Raw genomic sequence first — 20,944 nt, 5'->3', positions numbered from 1 at the left:
TCTTATTCCTTGCCCAGGTCATCTGTTGAGATCCGCTACCCCATTCAACAGGCAGGTAAGCTGTGACCAGAGAATGACATAAAACCACCTGGCTTGGATTCAAAACTAATAGTCATTTCACCTGCTTTTTCATAGCCACAAAGCTATTAAAGTAAATTCTACATTTTGGCTTTATCTTATTTTCTTATCTTGTACTTTGAGGTAATTAGCTAATATCAACAATGAAAGCTCTTAAAAGAATAGAATACTACTTCATTTATTTTTCATTAGTTTAATTTTTAAAATAAAATTAGGAAAGTAAACATGGGTGCATAAAACATGTTTGTTATTAAAAAATTCCAAATATATAGAAGTGTATAAAGTGAAATCTCCTTGCTACCTCATTCAGGCCAATCCTCTCTTCCAGAAGTTTCTGAAAGCATAATACAAATACAGACAAATGCATGTAGGTGTATATGTAAATTACATATTTCATTTCCAACTGTATTCTATTGTAAAAGTTGACACAATACATAATGTTTGATAGTTTTATTATTTAATACTTCCTAAAGATTTTTTTATTTTAGATTTACATAGAGCTACCTTGTTAATTTAATAGTTGCATAATGTTTCACAATATGGATTAATTATAATTTATTCAACCATACCCTTATTGATGGAAGTTTAAATTGTTTCTGATTTTTTTACTATTACAAATAAAGCTACCAGAAAATATTGTGTATTAATGATCTACTTCTGCATAACAAATTACACTAAAACCTAGTGGCCTCAATCAATGACAAACCTTTATTGCCTCATAGTTTCTGTTGGCCAGAAATCTTGGAGATTCTTCGCTGGCTGATTCTGACCTGACATATCCTCATGAGAGTGAAGTCAAGATGTTGGCATTCATCAGAGGTCTGGGAAGGGCCTGAAGGATTTAAGGTGGCTCATACACACGATGGGCAGATTGGTACTGGTTGTTATTAGAGACCTTGGTTCTTCCAACATGGGCCTTTCCACAGGCTATTGAGCACAGCAGCCAGCTTCCCCAAGATGAGCAATCCAAGACAGCAAGAGCCAAACAGAAGCTATCCCATCTGTGACCTACCCTGGGAAGTTACCTGTCATCACTACTACCATATTTTTTATGACTTTATACATGTTTAATGTATACAATTTGATGAGTTTAGTTATATGTAATACATACACCCATGATACTATCACCACAATCAAGTGCTTGCTTCGGCAGCACACATACCATCACCACAATCAACGTAATAAAAATATCCATCACCTCTATACGTTTCCTTGTGTCCCCCTCCCGTTTTTTATGGTAAGAATATTTCACATGAAATCTCCCCTCTTAACAAAAATGTAAGTGCATGGTATTGTGTTGTTAGCTATTGGCACTATGTTGTACAGCCAGTCTCCAGAACTTACTCATCTTGCATAACTGAAACCTTATACCCATTGAATACCTCCCCGTTTTCTCTTGTCCCTGGCCCATGGCAACCATCATTCTGTTCTCTGCTTCCATGAGTCTATTTTGGATATGTCATATAAGTGGAATCTTACAATATGTGTCTTTCTGATACTCTTTTTTCACTTAGCATAATGTATTTCAGGTTCATCCATTTGTTGGAAATAGGATTTCCTTCTTTTTAAAGGCTGAATAATATTCTATTATACATTTAGTCCTAGGTACCTTATTGCTTTTGGTGCAAATGTAAATGGGATCAATTCCTTGATTTCTCTATATACTGCTTCATTATTGGAGTATAGAAATGTGGCAGATTTTGTATCCTGTGACTTTACTGAATTCATGCATCAGATCTAGCAATTTTTTGTGAAGTCTTTCAGGTTTTCTATACAGAATATCATGCCCTCTACAAATAGTTAAAGTTTGACTTTTTCTTCACCAATATGGATGCATTTTATTTCTTTTTGTTTTCTGATTGCTGGGACTAGAATTTCCAGTACTATGTTAAATAACAGTGGTGAGAATGGGCATCTCTGTCTTGTTCCTGACCTTAGAGGAAAAACTCTCAATTTTTCCCCACTGAGGAGGATATTAGATATGGATTTTCACAGATGGCCTTTATGATGTTGAGGCATGTTCCCTCCATCCTTACTTTGTTGACGGTTTTTATCAAGAATGGATGCTATCCTTTGTCAAATGTTTTTTCTGCATCTACTGAGAGGATCATATGGTTCTTATGCATTCTTTTGATTGTAGCGAATGATTATTTTAAGGTACTGTTGGATTCAATTTGCTAATATTTTGTATAGAATTTTTGCCTCTGTGTACATCAGGGATATTAGCTGGTATTTCTCTTTTTTAGTGGGGTCTTCGTCTGGTTTTGGAGTCAGGTAATGCTGGCCTCATAGAAGGAGTTTGAAAGTTTTCCTTCCATTTTTAGTTTTTGGAATAGTTTGAGAAGAAAAGGTATTAATTCTTCTATAAATGTATCATAGAATTCCCCTGTGATGCCATCTGGCCCTGGACTTTTGTTCTTTGGGAGATTTTTAATTACTGATTCAATTTCTTTGCTGGTTATTGGTCTGTTCAAGTTTTCTATTTCCTCCTGTTTCAGTTTTGGTAGTTTATATGTTTCTAGGAATGTATCCAGTTCTTCCACATTGCCCAATTTATTGGCATATAATTTTCTACAATATTCTGTTAACAATTGTTTGTATTTTTGTGGTGTTACTTGTGATTTCTCCTCTCTCATTAGTGATTTTATTTATTTGAGTCCTTTCTCTTTTCTTTTTGATAAATCTAGCCTAGGGGGTTATCAATTTTATTATTTTTTTCAGAGAACCAGCTCCTGATTTCATTGAAAATGAAACCTTCTTCATTTGTTCTTTTTCTTTTTAGGATTTTATTTATTTTAGAGAGAGAGAGTACAATGGGAAGAGAGAGAGGCAGAGGGAGAGGGGGAAGCAGACTTTCCGCTGAGCAGGGAGCCTGATGCAGGACTTGATCCCAGGACCTTGAGATCATGACCTAAGCTGAAGGGAGATGCTTAACTGACAGGGCTACCCATACACCCCTCATTGATCTGTTCTAATGGGGCTTTTTTGTTGTTGTCATTTCTATGTCATTTATTTCTGCTGTAAGCTTTATTATTTCCTTCTTCTGGCTTTAGGCTTCACTTGTTATTCATTTTCTACCTCCTTTAGGTGTAAGATTAGGTTGTGTATTTGAGATTTTTCTTGATTCTTGAGGTAGGCCTGTACTGCTATCTACTTCCCTCTTATGCTCACGCTTGCTGCATCCCAAAGGTTTTGGGCCATTTTGTCTTCACTTATTTCCATGTATTTTTAATTTTCTTCTTTAATTTCCTGGTTGACGTTCATTGACATTCAATGTCATTGAATGACATTCAATGACATTCATTCCTTAGTAGGGTGTTCTTCAGTTTTCATGTATTTGTGGTCTTTCCAAATTTTTTCTTGTAATTGACTTCAAGTTTCATAGCATTGTAATTGGAAAATAGGTATGGTATGACGTCAATCCTGTTGTACCCATTGAGGCCTGATTTGTGATATGATATGTGATCTATTCTGAAGAATGTCCCATGTGCACTTGAAAAGAATGTTTATTCCACTGCTTTAGGATGAAAAGTTCTGAATATATCTATATCTGTTAAGTTCATTTGATCCAGTGTGTCATTACAAAGAGATAAAAGATCTATACTCAGAAAACACGAAAGAAAGTGAAGATGACAGAAAGAAATGGAAAAACATTCCATGTTCATGAATTGGAAGAACAAAGATTGTTAAAATGTCTACTGAAAGCAACCTACACATTTAATGCAAGCCCTATCAAAATACTACAAGCATTTCTCACAGAGCTAGAGCAAACAATCCTAAAATTTGCATGGAACCACAAAAAAATAAATAAATAAATAACCAAAGTAATCTTGAAAAAGAAAAGCAAAGCTGGAATCATCACAATTCCAGACTTCAAGTTATACTACAAAGCCATAGAGATCAATACAGTATGGTACTGGCACAAAAATAGACACATAGATCAATGAAACAGAAGGGAAAACCCAGAAATGAGCGCACAACTAATGTGCTCATGGTCAACAAATCTTTGACAAAGCAGGAACAAATATCCAATGGGGAAAAAGATGGTCTCTTCAACAAATGGTGTTGAGAAAACTGGACAACTATATGCAAAAGAATGAAACTGGACTGCCTCCTTACACCAAACACAAAAATAAGCTCAAAATGGATTAAAGATTTAAGTGTGAGACAGGAAAGTATCAAAATCCTGGAGGAGAACACGAGCAGTAACCTCTTTGACATTGGCCATAGCAACTTCTTACTAGATATGTCTCCAGAGGCAAGGGATAAAAAAACAAAAATGAACTGTTGGGACTTCAAGATAAATGCATCTGCACAGCAAAAGAAACAGTCAACAAAACTAAAAGGCTACCTTTGGAATGGAAGAAGACATTTGCAAGCAATATATTTGATAAAGAGGTGGTATCCATGGGGGATCCCTGGGTGGCGCAGCGGTTTAGTGCCTGCCTTTGGCCCAGGGCGCGATCCTGGAGACCCGGGATCGAATCCCAAGTCGGGCTCCCGGTGCATGGAGCCTGCTTCTCCCTCTGCCTGTGTCTCTGCCTCTCTCTCTCTCTTTGTGTGACTATCATAAATAAATAAAAATAAAAAAAAAAGAGTTGGTATCCAAAATATGTAAAGAACTTAATCTCAACACCCAAAAACCAAATTACCCAGGTAAAAAATGGGTAGAAGCCATGAATAGACATTTTTCCAAAGAAGACATACAAATGGCTAACATGAAAAGTTGTTCGACATTGCTCATCATCAGGAAAATACAAATCGAAACTATAATGCGATATCACCTCACACCTGTCAGAATGGCTAAAATTAACAACACAGGAAACAACAGATATTGGTAAGGATGCGGAGAAAGTGGAACCCTCTTACACTTTAGTGGGAATGTAAACGGTGCAGCCACTCTGGAAAACAATATGGAGATCCCTCAAAAAGTTAAAAAGAGAACTACCGTATGATCCAGCAATTGCACTACTGGGTACTTACCCAAAGAATACAAAAATATTGGTTCGAAGGGATACATGCATACTGATGTTTATAGCAGAATTATTGACAATAGCCAAATTATGGAAAGAGCTCAAATGTCCATAGACTAATGAATGGACACACACACACACACAGAGTATACATTTTATATATAGTATATAGTATATATATTATGCATATATATAATGGGATATTACTCAGCCATAAAAAAGAATGAAAACTTGCCATTTGCAACCACATGGATGGAGCTAGAGAGTACTCTGCTAAGTGAAGTAAGTCAGAGAAAGACAAGTTACCATATGATTTCTCTCAATATGTGGAATTTAAGAAACAAAACCGATGAACATAGAGGGGACAAGAAAAGAGAGGCAAACCCTAAAAACAGACTCTTGGCTGTAGAGAACAAGCTGAGGGTTGCTAGAGGTGTGTGAGGGTATAGGTTAAATGAATGATGGAGGATTATTAAGTATTAATAATTAAGTAATATTAAGTATTAAGGAGGATACTGGTTGTGATGAGCACTGAGTGTTGTATGTAAATGATAAATCACTACACTTGAAATTAATATTACACTGCATGTTAACTAACTGGAATTTAAATAAAAACTTGAAGCTAAAAAGAAAACCTCTATATAGGTATGTATATACCACATTTCTAAATTCATTCATCTGTTGATGGACAAGGGTAATTTTCATTCTTGGCTATTGCGAATAATGCTGCAATGAGTGCAGGTGAGAGCACAGATATCCCTGCAAGATCCTGATTTCAATTCTGTTAGATATAAGCACAAAAGTAGAATTGATGGATCATTTGGTCATTCTATCTGTAACTCTAAAAAAAAACCTCTGTACTGTTTTACATAGCTGTTGTACCATATTACATTCCTACCAACAATATGCAAGGGTTCCCTTTCTTTTGCATCTTGATGAACACTTACTACCTTCTGGTGGTTTTTGATAATAGCTATCCTAACAGGTGTGAGGTGATATCTCATGTGGTTTTGATTTGTATTTCCTGATGATCAGTGATGTTAAGCACCTTTTCATATCCCTGTTGGTCATGTGTATGGCTTCTTTGGAAAAATATCTATTCTAGTCCTTCATTCATTTTTAATTGGCTTATTTGTTTTTGTTTTTCTTTTTTGCTATTGAGATGTGGGAGTTTCTTATATATCTTGGACACTAATTCCTTTTTAGGTATGTGGTTTGTAAGTAAATTTTTTTTCCCATACTGTAGGTTGTCTTTTCATTCTTTTGATTGTTTACTGTGCAGAGCCTTTTCAATTTGATGTAGTTCCACCTGTCCATTTTAGCTTTTATTGCTTGTACTTGGGTGTCATATCCAAGAAATCATTGCCAAGACCAACATCAAGGAGCTTTGCTTTTGTATTTACTTCTAGGAGTTTTATAGATTCAGATCTTATGTTTAAGTCTTTAATCCATTATGAATTGGGGTTTTTTCGGTTTGGTGTAAAATAGGGGTACAATGTCACTTTTTTGTATATGGATATCCAGTTTTCCCAACACTATTTGTTGAAAAGACTGTTCTTTCCCCTTTGTGTATTTTGGCACCCCTGTTGAATATCAGTTGACTATATATGCATGGGTTTATTTCTGGCCTCTCTATTCCATTCCACCTGTCTGTCTTTATGCCAATACCATATATATTTTCCTTAATTATTGTAGATTTGTAGCATATTTTGAAATCAGGAAGTGTGATGCCTCCAGCTTTATTTTTACTTGAGGTCGGTTTGGCTACTCTGGATCTTGTGGTTCCATATGAGTTATATGATTGTTTATTTCTATATTTATAAAAATATGATTGGGATTTTGATGGGGATTACATTTAATCTGTAGATTGCTTTGGGTAGTATGAAAATGTTAATAATATTGTCTTCCAATTTATGAATACAAAATGTCTTTCCAGTTACTTGTGTCTTTTTTAATTTCTTTCATCAGTGTTTTTGTAGTTTTCAGTGTACAAGTTTTTCACCTTCTTGGTTAAGTTTATTTCTAAGCATTTTATCCCTTTTGATGCTACTGTAAAAGAAATTGCTTTCTTCCTTTCCTTTATGGATGGTTTGTTGTCAGTATACAGAAATGTAATTGGTTGTTGAAAAGTTGATTTTGTATCCTGCAACTTTACTGAATTCATGGATTGGATTTGTTATTTAGTGGAGTCTTTATGATTTTCTATATATAAGATCATGTCTTCTGTGAATAGATATAATTTTACTTCTTCCTTTTTTATCTTCTCTTTCTTTTTCTTGCCTAATCACCCTGGCTAACACTTTAGTACTATGTTGAATAGAAGTGGTGAGACTAGGCATCCTTGTCCTGTCCTTGATCTTAGAAGAAAAGCTTTCAGCTTTCCACTGTTGAGTATGAAGTTAACTGTGGGCTTATCATAGTTTAGGTAAAGAAAAAGTGCTCTTCTTACCATCTTAATGTAGCTCTTCTCAGTTTTGTGCTCTTCTGGGGTATTTCAACTTTCTAACTACATTTTAGAAATCTCATAAAGGTATTGTGTCCATATATGGTTGGGGGACAAGGGCTGAGAATCACTATTTTGAAATATTCCTGACATCACTCCTCCTACTACCACATATTTTTGGTTAGAAGCAAGTCACAAAGTCTGGCCAACGTTCAAGGGAAGGGGAATTAGACTTCACTTTTTAAAGGAAGAACTGTCAAAGAATTTGCAGAAATGTTTTTAAACCACCACAAAAATAATAAACAAGTAAGGGAACAAATAAATAAATGAATGACATGTAGATGTATTTCTAGGATATATTACTAGAAGTTGCTGCATAAATGCATATGCATATTTCAAAAGTGGAAAGATATTGCTATATTGTTCTCCAAAAGCACTGTTAGCACTCATGTATCCTTCAAGTCCTTAAATATTGCTTATTTTCCCAAAAGCTTAAGAACACTTGACATTAGCAGGTCTGTCTTATATGTTTTTTCATCTGAAAGACTAAAAACAATATATATTTTTAAAGTTTGCATTTTACCTGGCTACTAGTGAGTTTAGTATCTTGTTTATTGACCATATGCATTCTATGGTGAATTTCTTTGTAATATCTTTTGCTGTTTTAAATCTAGCTACTTGCCCTTAAATACACGGATAAGAGGTCTTTACTTACGATGGATAGGAATCTGTTATCTATCATGAATGTTAAAATATGTCTTTCTAGTGTGTTTTCCTTTAGCTTTCTTTTAATGTACTATTTTGGGGGTATCTGGGTGGCTGGTTAAGTGTCCGACTCTTGATCTCACCTCAGATCTTGATCTCAGGATCATGAATTCAAGTCCCATGTTAGGTTCCATGCTAGGCATGGAGCCAGCTTTAAGAAAAACAACAATGTAGTTTTGTGCTATATAGAAGGAAGTTTAATATATTTTAAATCTTCCAAAGTTTTTCTTATATAGTCTTTATTTTAATAAGAAAATCATTTCAAAAATTGTCCAAAGATTTCCTTCTTATAGTTCTATATAGCATGGATGTTATATGAAGTTTTGGGGGTGTGTGGTATAAGAAACTAATGTTAGTTTTGTTTAGGATTTCTTTTAATGGTGGTTTTAAGACCATTTAGATCTATAGAATGCTTTATTAAAAAAAAAAAAAAAGACGGGTTAGAGCTCTGTCTCCCCATTTTCTGTATATCCCACCCTGAGTAACTTTTAAGGGGGTGGGGGAGGGTGAAGAGAGAGTCACACTGAACACATTTGGAAACAAATGTAACTGCTTAAAAACAGTTGTTCATCCAAAGACAGGAACACAGTTGAAAGTTGAATAAACAGCATTTTGTTAGTTTATGCCTTTACGATGATATATTAGTATGACTTTACATACATGAAGAAATTTATGCACATTCATGTTTTGATTTAATGTTTAAAAAATTTAAATATGGCCAATATAAAGCAACTACTTATATTTTGAAAATAAGGGAACATAGATTACAAATCGAAATTCAATTTTTTTTTGTAATAATAAAACCACATGGCCTCAGGAACCAGGCAATGCATTCTATCTCTTAAGAGACAATTCTTACATTCTAGATATCTACCCACTCAGTATATAAATGAGTCATCAGCAGAAACAACAAACATGTAGATTCAGATGCGATGATACATACACTCTGCATATATCATTTATATCCCCAAATATATACACTGCAGGCACATATGGACACATACTGAGTAAATCACAAAGCTTTCCATCCTGTAAGTCTTTCTCTTTAGCCTGTGATGGATCTAATTATTAATTAAAGAATCATTTAGCTTGCATAATTGTCTTCTGCCATCCATAATTCCAACCTTTCAATGTCTTTTCAAGTTGGCTTTTTAGACTAAATGCACCCCTTTGTCTTGGTGACATCATCAACACAGTCTGGATGGACAGACTCAGCAGTGGGGTGGATAATATGGAAAGAGGCCTTCTCTTTGTTCTCAATCATGGAACTTACCAAGAGGTAACTTCATTTGTGAATTTTTTTTGATTCTTTAGAATTAAGGTGCACCTAAGATCCCACACTTTGCAGTTGAGCAGCTCAGGCTTTCATCTGAAAGGAATGAACCATTTGTTGTTAGATGTCCACTGTAAGAGATGAACGTTTCTGGATTGGGGAGCAAATTGATAGTAAGACTGCTGAATGTCCAAAACAGGACCAACTGGAATTTTACAGCCAAGTATGCTTTGTTCATATCAAGCTTTTATCTTCATTTTAAAGAAACCTAATAATAAAGTCTGGACTAGCAAATAGTGGTTCTTAATATACAATAAACCAGGTATTAAAGCTCCTGGGGCAGTCAAGGCATTACAATAAACACGTGTGGATATATATTTTTTTCTTTTGGAAGAGTAATAGGGACATCACTTCAAATGGCCATGTTTGAGGGAGCATTGACACCATCTCTAAACTGGTTTGAGAGTATCAAGGAATGTTATAGCAGACCAGATCAGTGGGTCCATCAGTCCTTCTGGTTAAAGGAATGGTGATAAGTGAGAAGCATAGTATTGGGAGTAAATGGTTTTGCTCTCTTGCATTAGCCTCAAATAAATGTTAGAAAGTACTCTCCCACACCTCCATATCTCTCTTTCACCAAAGCCCATAGCTTTACCTAATGTCTCCTTGATGAAGAATGTGATTTATGATTCCTTGGCCTCTGAGTTTGCTACCCACCATGTAAAATTATACATCTCTCAAAATGCAAGGCAAGTTTCTTGTTTGTTTGTTTGTTTGAATGTTTTGAGATTTGTGAACAACTGTGTGCTAATGCACCAAGTTCTCTATAAGAAGAGTGTATGTTCTCTTTGGGTATTTTTTCAGTGTTGCTCAGTACTGAGTGGTCTCCAGCTGTAGTGTAAGAATGTTCAGGGAATTTGAATTTGATAACTTTTTCTGCATCATTTGTATAGTCATATCATTTAATAGGAGGTATTTTAGAGTGCTATAGTCAGTATCTCAGAGGAAACTTGGAAAGATGTTCTCCATTAAAATTAAGTAAAGTTAATAAGGCAATTTTATGAACTTTTATTGAGTTTTAAGTATCCAAGGCATATGCATTTTTCAAAATTCACAAAGTACAAAATAGCATTGAGCAAAAAGTAAGTTTTCATCTCTCTCTCACCTCCTCAGCCACCTACTACTCTACCTGAGCATGCATTTGGTCAAGTTTTTGACTATCATTCTGGGTAGATTCCCTGCATAAATATTCCATACATTTGCATGCATCCATTGTAATTTTTTTCATACGAATGTTTGCATGATATAAACACTTTTTTGCAACTTTTATCATGATGTATTTTGGAGGCTTCCATATGTATGCCTTTAGAAACATCTCCTTTTTTCTTACTGACTATAGAATATTCTGTTGTACAGATATATTGTGAACTACTTTCAAAAATTACATTATTAGATAACCCTTCTTCTAATAAACCATCTGGGGAATTTAAGAAAAGGATAAAGCAACATCTGCTTCTGGAACACCAGATCATATCTATTCTATGAACTGACAGAATAAAGATTTTATTCTCTGTATTTTGTTTTGTGAATAGGATTATCTTTTCACTTATCCAAATACTTTTCTGAATTCATTCACATAGCTCAAACATAAACTAAATAGAAAGAAAAGTTTATCTCTAGGACAAATGGATAGCCACATGCAAAAGAATAAATTTGGACCCCCTACATCATGCTGTATATAAAAATGAACTCAAAGTGGATCATAGACCTACTATAAGAGCTAAAACTATAAAACCCTTAGAAGAAAATATAGGAGTAAATTTTTATGATGTTGGATTAAACAATGATATGCTATTATATCATAAATTGTGATACCTTAGCTGTAATACCAAATGCACAACTTATAAAAGAGAAGAGTGACAAGTGGACTTCCTCAAAATGAAAAACTCTTTGCTTTAAAAGATACCATCAAGAAAATGAAAAGATCTACATACTGAGAAAAAATATTTGTAAATAATTTATCTGATAAGAGACATATACAGAATATATAATTGACCCCTACAAGCCAATAATAAAAAAGACAACCTTATTATAAAATAGGCAAAGGATTTGAATAGATTTTTCTCCAAAGAAAATATATGAGTGGCCAATAAACACATGAAAAGATGCTTAACATTGGAAATGGCAAATCAAAACCACTCTAAGACACCATTTCATATCCACCAGAATGGTTGTTAATAAGAATGACATACAATAACAAGTATTGATGAGGATCTGGGGAATTGGGAACCCTCACACACTGCTGATGGGACCATGAAATGATGCAGCTGCTGTGGAAAAACAGGAGTTCCTCAAAACATTAAACAAAGAGTTATAATATAACCCAGGTAATTCATCTAATGTCTTCCTGTGTAGCCTTAAAATATTTTTTGATATTAAAAAGCTCCCAATTCTTTAGTCCTTCTCCAAAGGATCTCAACACCCAAAATTACCATTGAACCTCCACTAAGCCTACAAATTCTCTGTACACCTGCCTGGGTATATACCTAAGAAAAATGAAAATACGTCCACAATAAAAGTTGTATACAAATGTCCATAGTAGTACTCAAAATGGTTCAAAATGGAAACAACTGAAATGTCAATCAACTGGTGAATGTATAAATGAAATCTGGTACATCCAATGGGATATAATTTGGCAATGTGAAGAAATGAAGCACTGGTATATACTACAACACACATGAACTTCAAAAACATCATGCTATGAAAGAAATTAGTCACAAAACACCACATATTGTGTAAAGCCTTTTTATAAAATGTCCATAATTGGCAAATACACAGAAATAGAAATAGACTATTGGTTGCCTAGGACTGGTGGTGGGGACAAAGGTGGAATGGGAGAGTGACTGTTAATTGGTTTGGGCTCTGTGGTGTGGGGATAATGAAAATGTTCTATAATTAGATTATGGTGATGGTTGCACAACTGTCTAAATGTTGAATTGAATTCTACACAGTGAGTGAACTTTATGGTATGTACATTTTTCTCAAACCTGGTAAAAATTTTTTTTTAAATGAAGAATCTGTCTTCTTTCCACATTTGTCCATGTCCTGTATCTCTCATGTCACTGTTCTCTATAAAGCATCAGGCCCAGACATATTCAGAAGGAAAACATTTAAAGAGTGGATAACTCCAATATTTTCACATTATTCTTATGTATTGAGTATAACCTTAATACCAAAAGCTAAAACTGATTTCATGAAAAAAAAATGACAATACAGACCAACATCTCACAAATATCATTGCAAAACTCCTAAATAAAATATCACCATAAAGACTGCAGAATACTAAGAGGATTATATGCCAGGAAAACAGATGTTTAATATTAATAAATATAGTAATATAAATTTTATATTAATAAATATAAAGAGAAAACTCATGTTCATCTCCACAGATTCTGAAGGACATTTGATAAAATTCAACATTCCTGGGAAAAGTTTGCTAAAGTAGGAATTTATAGATATTACATTATAATGATAAACATTTATCTATTTCTGCCCAAAAATAACTATGACCCTTAGTAGGTAGGTACTAGAAGTGTCTCTATTAAGATAAAAAACAAAGAATACTTATTTTTATCACAATTTTTGTAACATTAGCTATGTAACATTAAACTTGAAAAACTAGGCAATGCAATCAAGTAAGAAAAATAAGTTGACTGTATAATACTGCAAAGGAAAGATAAATATTTAAATTTTTATATGATAATAATCAGATAATATGATTATGTGTCAAAAAATTTCACAAGAATCAACTAAAAATACACTCCAAGCAAATAGAATACCATAATATTAGTATTCACATGTAAAATACAACTCATTAGAAAATAAAATTAAGTCCTTATCTATAATAGCAAAAAACATATAAATACATAGGAATAAACTTTAAAAGATATGTGAAAAGTTCAATTAAACTTGCAGATTTCTGTGGAAATAAATTAAGTAAACTTTCAGGATACAAAATCAAAACATGAAAATCAGTTGCATTTCTATACATTCCCAATGAACTATCAGAAAGAGAAATAATCCTATTTACGATAGCATCAAAAAATAGTAAAATCCTTAGGAGTAAATTTAACCCAAGGAAGTGAAAGATTGTACACTGAAATCTATAAAACACTGTTGAAGGAAACTGAAGACACAAATAAATGGAAAGATATCTCATATTCATGGATTGAAAAAATTAATATCATTAAAATGTCCAGACTACCCAAAGTTATTTATAGATTTAATGCAATGCCTACCAAGATTCTGATGACATTTTTACAAAAATAGAAAAAGCATGTCCAAATTTTTATGGAATCAGAAAAGACCTCAAAAGTCAAAAATATCCTGAGAAAGAACAAAGCTAGAGGTACACACTTCCTGATTAAACTATATTACAAAGCTGTAGTAATCAAAATAAACGCATGCATGTATAGTCAGCAAGTATTTAACAAGAGAGACAGGAATATTCAATGGGGGAAAGATAGTCTCTTCAATAAACGATGCTAGGAAAGCTGGATATTTGCCTGTGAAAAATTAAAACTGAATCTTTAACGCTCACAAAAATTAACTTGAAATGGATTAAAGACTTAAATGTAATATCTGAAACCATAAAACTCCTAAAAGAAAACATAGGGAAAAAATATCTTCAAAGTGCATCTTAGAAGTGATTTTTTGGATATAACATCCAAAACACAAACAACAGAAGCAAAAATAAAAAAGTGGAACTGTGTCGAACTGAAAAGTCTCTGCACAGAAAAAAAATGGTAACAAAATGAAAAAACAATCTACAGAATGGGAAAAATATTTGCAAGCCATATGCCTAATAAGGAATTAATGTCCAAAATATATAAGGAGCTCTTCAACTAAATAGTTAAAAAAAAAACTGATCTAAAAATGCACAATATCCAAATGGCCAACAGGTCCATGCAAAAGTGCTCAGCATCACTAATCATTAAGGAAATGCAAAAAAAACAAAAAAAACCCCCACAATGACATGTCACCACACACCTGTTACAATTGTTATTATTGGAAAGAAAAGACAGGAGATGACAAGTGCTGGTGAGGATATGGATAAAAGGAAACGTTTGTGCACTGTTGGTGAGAATGTAAATTTTTATAGCTAGCATGGAAAACAGTGTGGAGCTTCCTCAAAAATTACAAATAGAACTACCATATGATCCAGCAATTTAACTTCTGGGTATTTATCTGAAGGAAATGAAACCAGTATCTCAAAGAAATACCAGCACCCCCATGCTTACTGTAACATTATTTACAACAGCCAAGACAAAGAAACAACCTAAGTGTCCATCAATTGATGTATGGATAAAGAAAATGTAGCATATAAGCATAATGGAATATTATCAGCCGTTAAAAAGAGGAACTTCTGGTCTTTGTGACAACATGGACCTTGAGGACACTGTGCTAAGTAAAATAAGTCACAGAGAAAGACAAATACTGTATGATATCACTTATATGTGGAATCTAAAAAACCCAAACTTGTAGAAAGAGAGAGAGTCGATCGGTTTTTGCCAGGGACAGGCAGAGGCTGTATAGGAGGAATGGGTGGGGGTGGTCAAAGAGTAGAATCTTCCTGTTAAAAGATGAATAAGGCCTAGAGATAATAACATTCAGCATATTGGCCATAATTAATTATATTGTAATGCGTATTTGAAAGTTGCTAACAGAATACATCTTAAAAGTTCTCAACACATACACAAAAATTGCGACTATGTAAGGTGATGAATGTGTTAATGAACTTTATTGTGGCAATCATTTCACTATATGTATATATTTATATGAAATCATCACATTGTACACCTTAAACTTACACAGCCTTATACGTTGATTATATCTCAATAAAGCTAGGGAAACAGAAAGTTACTTGATTAACATGCAATCTCGGCTGGCAGTTGTTTTCTCTTAGCACATTGAAGACTTGATCACGCTATGTTCTGGCTTTGTCACTGTTGAGAAGCTAGCTGTCAATGCATCAAACATCAAAGGTTCTAATTTTTCTCATGTTTATGTTTCTTATGTTCTGCACTTTCGTCCATCTATGTACTTATTTTTATGGTTAGCTTCATGAATTTAGCTTCATGAATCTGAGAATTGGTATTTTTTAAAAAATAAGTTCTGGAAATTTCTCAAGCACTATGCTTTTGAGTATTGCCTCCATCCCCTTCTGTCCTCTTCCTTTTTGAAACTTAATTAAATATATATTAGAACTTTTGGTTCCCCTAGCTAGGTTCATAGATTCAACTTTTTAAATACTGCGCATCTCTACTTCTCTTCAGAGATATCTTCTAGCTCGGAAATTTCTCTTTCTTTGTATCTAATCAAATTTAAACCTACCTATTGAGTTATTTGTTTTCTTCTAGTTCTGTTTGCTTCTTGTTCAAATATGCTTTCATATTTTATAATCTTTACATTTTTTAATAATTTCAGTCTCTTATTTGCTTTCTTAGAATCTGATTATACATTCTCATTTTATATATGACATCTGATTTATTCACTGAAGTCTTTATCTGATTTTTGTTGCCCACAAATTTTAACGATTCTCACTCATGGTATCTTGTTTTATGGTGCCTTTTGTACATATTTCTTGAAGCTTTATTTGCAGGGATTTCTGGAGGCCTATATTAAAGATGAGTTCCACTAGAAAAAAACTGTCCAGTTTCTGCCACCAACCTGGGATTTTTACCAAATTCTTCATACAGGCATGTGTCCATGTGTGTGCATACATGTATGTACATGTGTTTGACACCCCATATAGTAGGAGTTTTGATTGACATAACCATGTCATAATTGGCTTCTGGTTATGAATTTTAGGAGCTACCTTCCTGCATCTAATACAGAGCCTGCAGATACGGAGTTTTATTTGCCTTCCTTTGGCAAAGATTGTGGGCTGGTGATGGGCTGGTGATTGGGTGTGTTTACTTGTGCTTTATATTACATGCTTTGTATTACACTGGGTATGTGGCCCTTGAAGAGTTAGTTGTATGCAGGAGTGTCTCATATTAGATTTCCCACTTATGGCGACCCCTAGGACTTTGTCTTCCCCATGTCCTCAAAAATCAAGAAAACCAACACTAAATTTACTTAGAATAGCAAATGTTCTCAATACAAAGACAGATTCAGGGTTACTTAACTCACTTTGTTCCTCCTTTGTTCTGAGTATTTCTAAGTTGTTACTTATAAATGCTTTTCAATGGGGATCCCTGGGTGGCGCAGCGGTTTGGCGCCTGCCTTTGGCCCAGGGCGCGATCCTGGAGACCCGGGATCGAGTCCCACATCGGGCTCCCGGTGCATGGAGCCTGCTTCTCCCTCTGCCTGTGTCTCTGCCTCTCTCTCTCACTGTGTGCCTATCATAAATAAATCAAAAAAAATTTTTTTTTAAATATTAAAAAATGAATGCAGACATAAATAATCTAATTCTTTTAGCAAAAGTCACTCACAGTAACTGATGCTCAAGAAATATTTGTTGAAAGGATGAATGAATGATTTTTCAGGTTTTCCTATGTAGGATCAATGGTTCTTCCAAGGTATCCTAGAGAATAGTAGGGAATAGATCCTTTTCCCATGGAATATTTCTCTGTATCAATACCTCTTCTACAAAGCAACAGAGAACAAGAATTAAGAAGGAGAAAGAAACCCTCTTTCTCACCTTGCCTTTGCTAAAAGAGAAGAAGAAAGAAAGAAGGTAATAGGAAGAGGAAATGGAGGGGAGGGGGAATGTACAGAATGATGGTGGTGAAACTGTGAAGTATAGGCTTCTGTAGTTGGAGTTTACTTATTAATGAGTACCTTTTACATTTCTCTTTAGTATCTGGAACAATTTTCAATTACTTTACAGGTGTTCCTGTAAATATACCCATAAATGAATGTATTCTTACTCTTAAGGGTTTCCCCACCTCACACTCTGATTTCATCCAGCATGTCACTACTCTAATGGGCTGAAAGAGGAATCTAGTAGTTTACTGAAGAGAAGGTTAAATTGAAGATTGGCCAGTATAGGAAAATACTCCCTCTAAGTTTTCTAGAATCCATTTCAGGGCCCTGCTATTTGTCTTTTAACTCCTTTTTCTCTACTGCTCTTTTGCATTAGATCTTTCGAGAGAAATATGTTTACCCCTTCACCCTATGCCCTGGGTACTCTGAATCAGTGAAATTATTCCATTTCTCAGAGCCACATTAACAGAAACATGGCTGCAGATAGTCTTGTTCTTCCATAAGTCACAATGCTTTTAGAAGCACTTTATTATCTCCCAAGATGAATTATGTGACATCCTGTAATAGGACCTAAATATCAGGACCTATGACCTTCTCAAGGTGAGCGCCATCTCCTCACTCTTTCCCTCTTCAAGCCATCATCTTACCCTTTTCTAAGGACTGTGGTGCACTAACGTATACACCACACACTGCTAAGGATCAGAGCTCGACTAGTTTTTCATCCATGCACGTTTCCTGCAATGAAGGACCGTCTTACAAGAGCACTCTTGGGCAGAAATGGCAAGATTTCTTGAGACACAAAATGGCTTGTTAATGGCTGCCATTAACAAGCAGAGCACAAGAGGTGAGTTGATGGTATATGGCCTCCTTGCTTAATGGGAGCTGGTGACCGACACTGGCCACAGGAGGAAAGAGAGTGTTAAGTGGATGTCTCGAATATAGACTGCTCCACAAATTGAGTGGTATGAAAGGCCAGGGCACCTCCATCATGTTTGTACTAAGAAAAGTTTCTTGCTTATGCATTCCCACGTACATGTCCTACAGCATGGATTTTGCTAGCAGATATTGCCCCCATTTTGCAAAAAGGAGTTTTCTTGGGCCCTCGATGTGGGCTCTCTCCACAATGAATCACAGCACTGGACTTCCTCCTGACATCACACTTCAATCAAAAACTTTTTGCACAAAATGTCACTTTCAAAGTTGCGGTTTGGAAAAAAAAAAAAAGTGTCTTTATAAAAAATTCATGGCCACAATGATCTGATAATGCAGTGTTCTGATACCAGCAGATGTTTTGTCTAACATGTTCCCTGAAGCTGTACTCTGTGCCTTCATATCTTTCATTTCCAGTTGCTATCTGCTGACTGTGGGATGTCATGTACGTACCCTATAGCTATGCGCGGCAATTCGCATCTAACACCACCGCGCGTAATGAGCTTCACAAGATGCTTGTCGCAATAACTCCGTACTTCCCTAACCATATGGAACACAACACTCTAAAGCCCATAGACACTTTTTTTTATTACAGTTCAGATCCTTAAAACATAATCTGTGTGATGTCTAGTGAATGTACGTGAAGAGCTGCTGAAAACAAAGTTAACACTTGTTCACATCATCTGTTACAAATGTCCAATTTGGGACAATAAATTTCCTCGGAACCTGTTCTTTTGCTGACTCGTTGCTTTATCTTTTTTCCTCTTTCTCTCACGTCGTTTTTTTTTATGAACTATGCATATGTATTAAATGGGATTTGTTGTCCCTAGATACCAATTTGCATAAAGTACAAGCCATCATTGGTTGGAGAGAAGCAAATTACTTCTCCGGCAAGATCACACTTTTTTTTTTTTTTTTTTTTTTAATTTTAACAAACCGCAGGCAGAGGCTGTTAACAGCACTTAGCCAGATATGCAAAGTATCACTTTTCTCAAAAGCAGCTTGATCAATGAGGGGGAAGAGAAAAAAAGTGAGAGGTGATATTATTCAATTAAGTCCCATATAAAGCTGACCTGAAACAGAAATGCCATACCTGTTCAGCCACCTGTCCACCTGTCGGTAAGCTGAGCCTCTGCGTTTCCCCTTCAGTTCAGGTCAGGTATTCAGTCTTGAGGGAGAAAAAAAAAAATCAAGAGACTTAGTTATCAAAGAAGTGAGACCAACTCAGCAGCTTTTAAAAATAAAACTAATCTCGCAGTTTTATTCTCTGCTTTTTAGAAAACTCACCGTTTTTGATTTATTTCTTTTTCAAGTTACTCTTGCCATTCTTTTCTTTGTGGCTTGATAACCAAGCAACTCTTTGTCAACAGTTCTGCTTATAATTGCTGACTCAAAATGTCTTGTAAACCCTAAGTAGGACCTGCACCACCACCCCACCACCACCTTTGCCCATCACTAAAAGCAGATTTTCTCTAACAGATGCAGGAACAAGTGTGGAACATTTTGGATGGGGCCCCAGCATCCAGGTCCACACCAGTCCACAGCTCTCTCTTCCCACTGCTCTTGTCGGGTACACCTGTGACAACTTGGCAATTGCCTGGGTGATATCGCAGAGACTTGCAAATTCCAGCTTGTCCCTCTGCTAAGCAGAGCTGTGCTAGTTTTTGCTAAATAAGGAAACAAACAGCTCTCTCAGCCAAGAATCTCAGACGACGTATGGGGGGTGGAAGTTGGGAACCTTAGAAACAGCTGGGAATAAATGACACTCTCCAACTTTTGACAAACTTGCCATAGAAACTTCAGGAGACTGTGGTCTGACTTAGATGCACATTTCAGTTAAGCTTAAATTCCAGGGGCTTTGATATATGTTATAGAAGAATCGAATTTTTAAAATCAGTTGAAATCATTCCAACCAGCCTCAATCTAAGTGTTTTACAGGTAACAAATATATGTTCTAATCACTGTAATCCCTGAAAATAAACAAGGATTTCTTAGTAAATTCTGCTCCTTACAGGAAGGGGCACTCCATTATTCACTGAAGGGAAACAAAGAGACTAGAACATATTATTTACCCCCATTGTTTTGTCCAGAGGCCAAGCAGAGATAGAAACAAATGAGTGAGAAGCCAACTTAGTGATAAAAGGGGCGTATGCTACTATGCTCAATATCTCTGGTGAAGACAAAGAAATGGCCAAAATTCACCATTCCAAAATCAGAGTCTTTGTAAGTGTGAGTGCACATGTGCATGTATGTTTCCCCTCATCGTTGGGTTCCTAGTGCTTAGGAAACTGGTGCTTATAAGGTGCTCAGTACCTGTTTGTTAAATGAACCAATGAATGGCTGAGTTGTGAATTAATGGACTCATAAAGGAAGTAGGCTGTGCACAAGAGACTATCTGTTCATATCACTAGAGTAAAAGATCAATGAAAGTCCTATCACATAAGATTTCTATTTTAAATTCCATCTTAGAGACACTTTTGAGTACCTGGTTTGCTCTACGGAATAAACTAAGCATTGCTGATAGAGTCTGGGAGGTAATGGTTATGGAGAGAGCGTGATTTTGGAATAGAAACAAACAAAATAATACCACTAACTAATGTAGTGAACTTCAGTGAGTTACTTAATCTCTGAGCTTTAGTTTCGTCTACTGTGAAATAGGGAAAAATACCTGTGGCACAGGGATATTTTGATGATTAAATGAGATTAATCCAT

General features: G+C 35.1%; 1 long non-coding RNA gene across 17 annotated transcripts in view; it reads left to right on the top strand.

The window, feature by feature from the left end:
* Positions 1–20,944, top strand: part of LOC144324204 (uncharacterized) — a 285,014-nt gene that overhangs the window by 202,437 nt on the left and 61,633 nt on the right. For 5 of the 17 annotated variants that reach the window (XR_013389719.1, XR_013389715.1, XR_013389718.1 and 2 more), the window contains one exon: positions 801–1,281. The exons of 10 other annotated variants lie outside the window; for them this stretch is intronic. This is a non-coding gene — a long non-coding RNA (uncharacterized LOC144324204). Of the gene's footprint in view, positions 1–17; positions 56–800; positions 1,282–20,944 lie in introns of those variants that run through there. 2 more of the 17 variants (XR_013389720.1, XR_013389721.1) reach the window with 1 other exon arrangement.

This window comes from Canis aureus, chromosome 11 (assembly GCF_053574225.1).
Source record: "Canis aureus isolate CA01 chromosome 11, VMU_Caureus_v.1.0, whole genome shotgun sequence".
Taxonomy (NCBI): domain Eukaryota; kingdom Metazoa; phylum Chordata; class Mammalia; order Carnivora; family Canidae; genus Canis; species Canis aureus.
The sequence above is the reverse complement of the archived record's forward strand: the minus strand, read 5'-3'. Positions and strand labels throughout refer to the sequence as shown.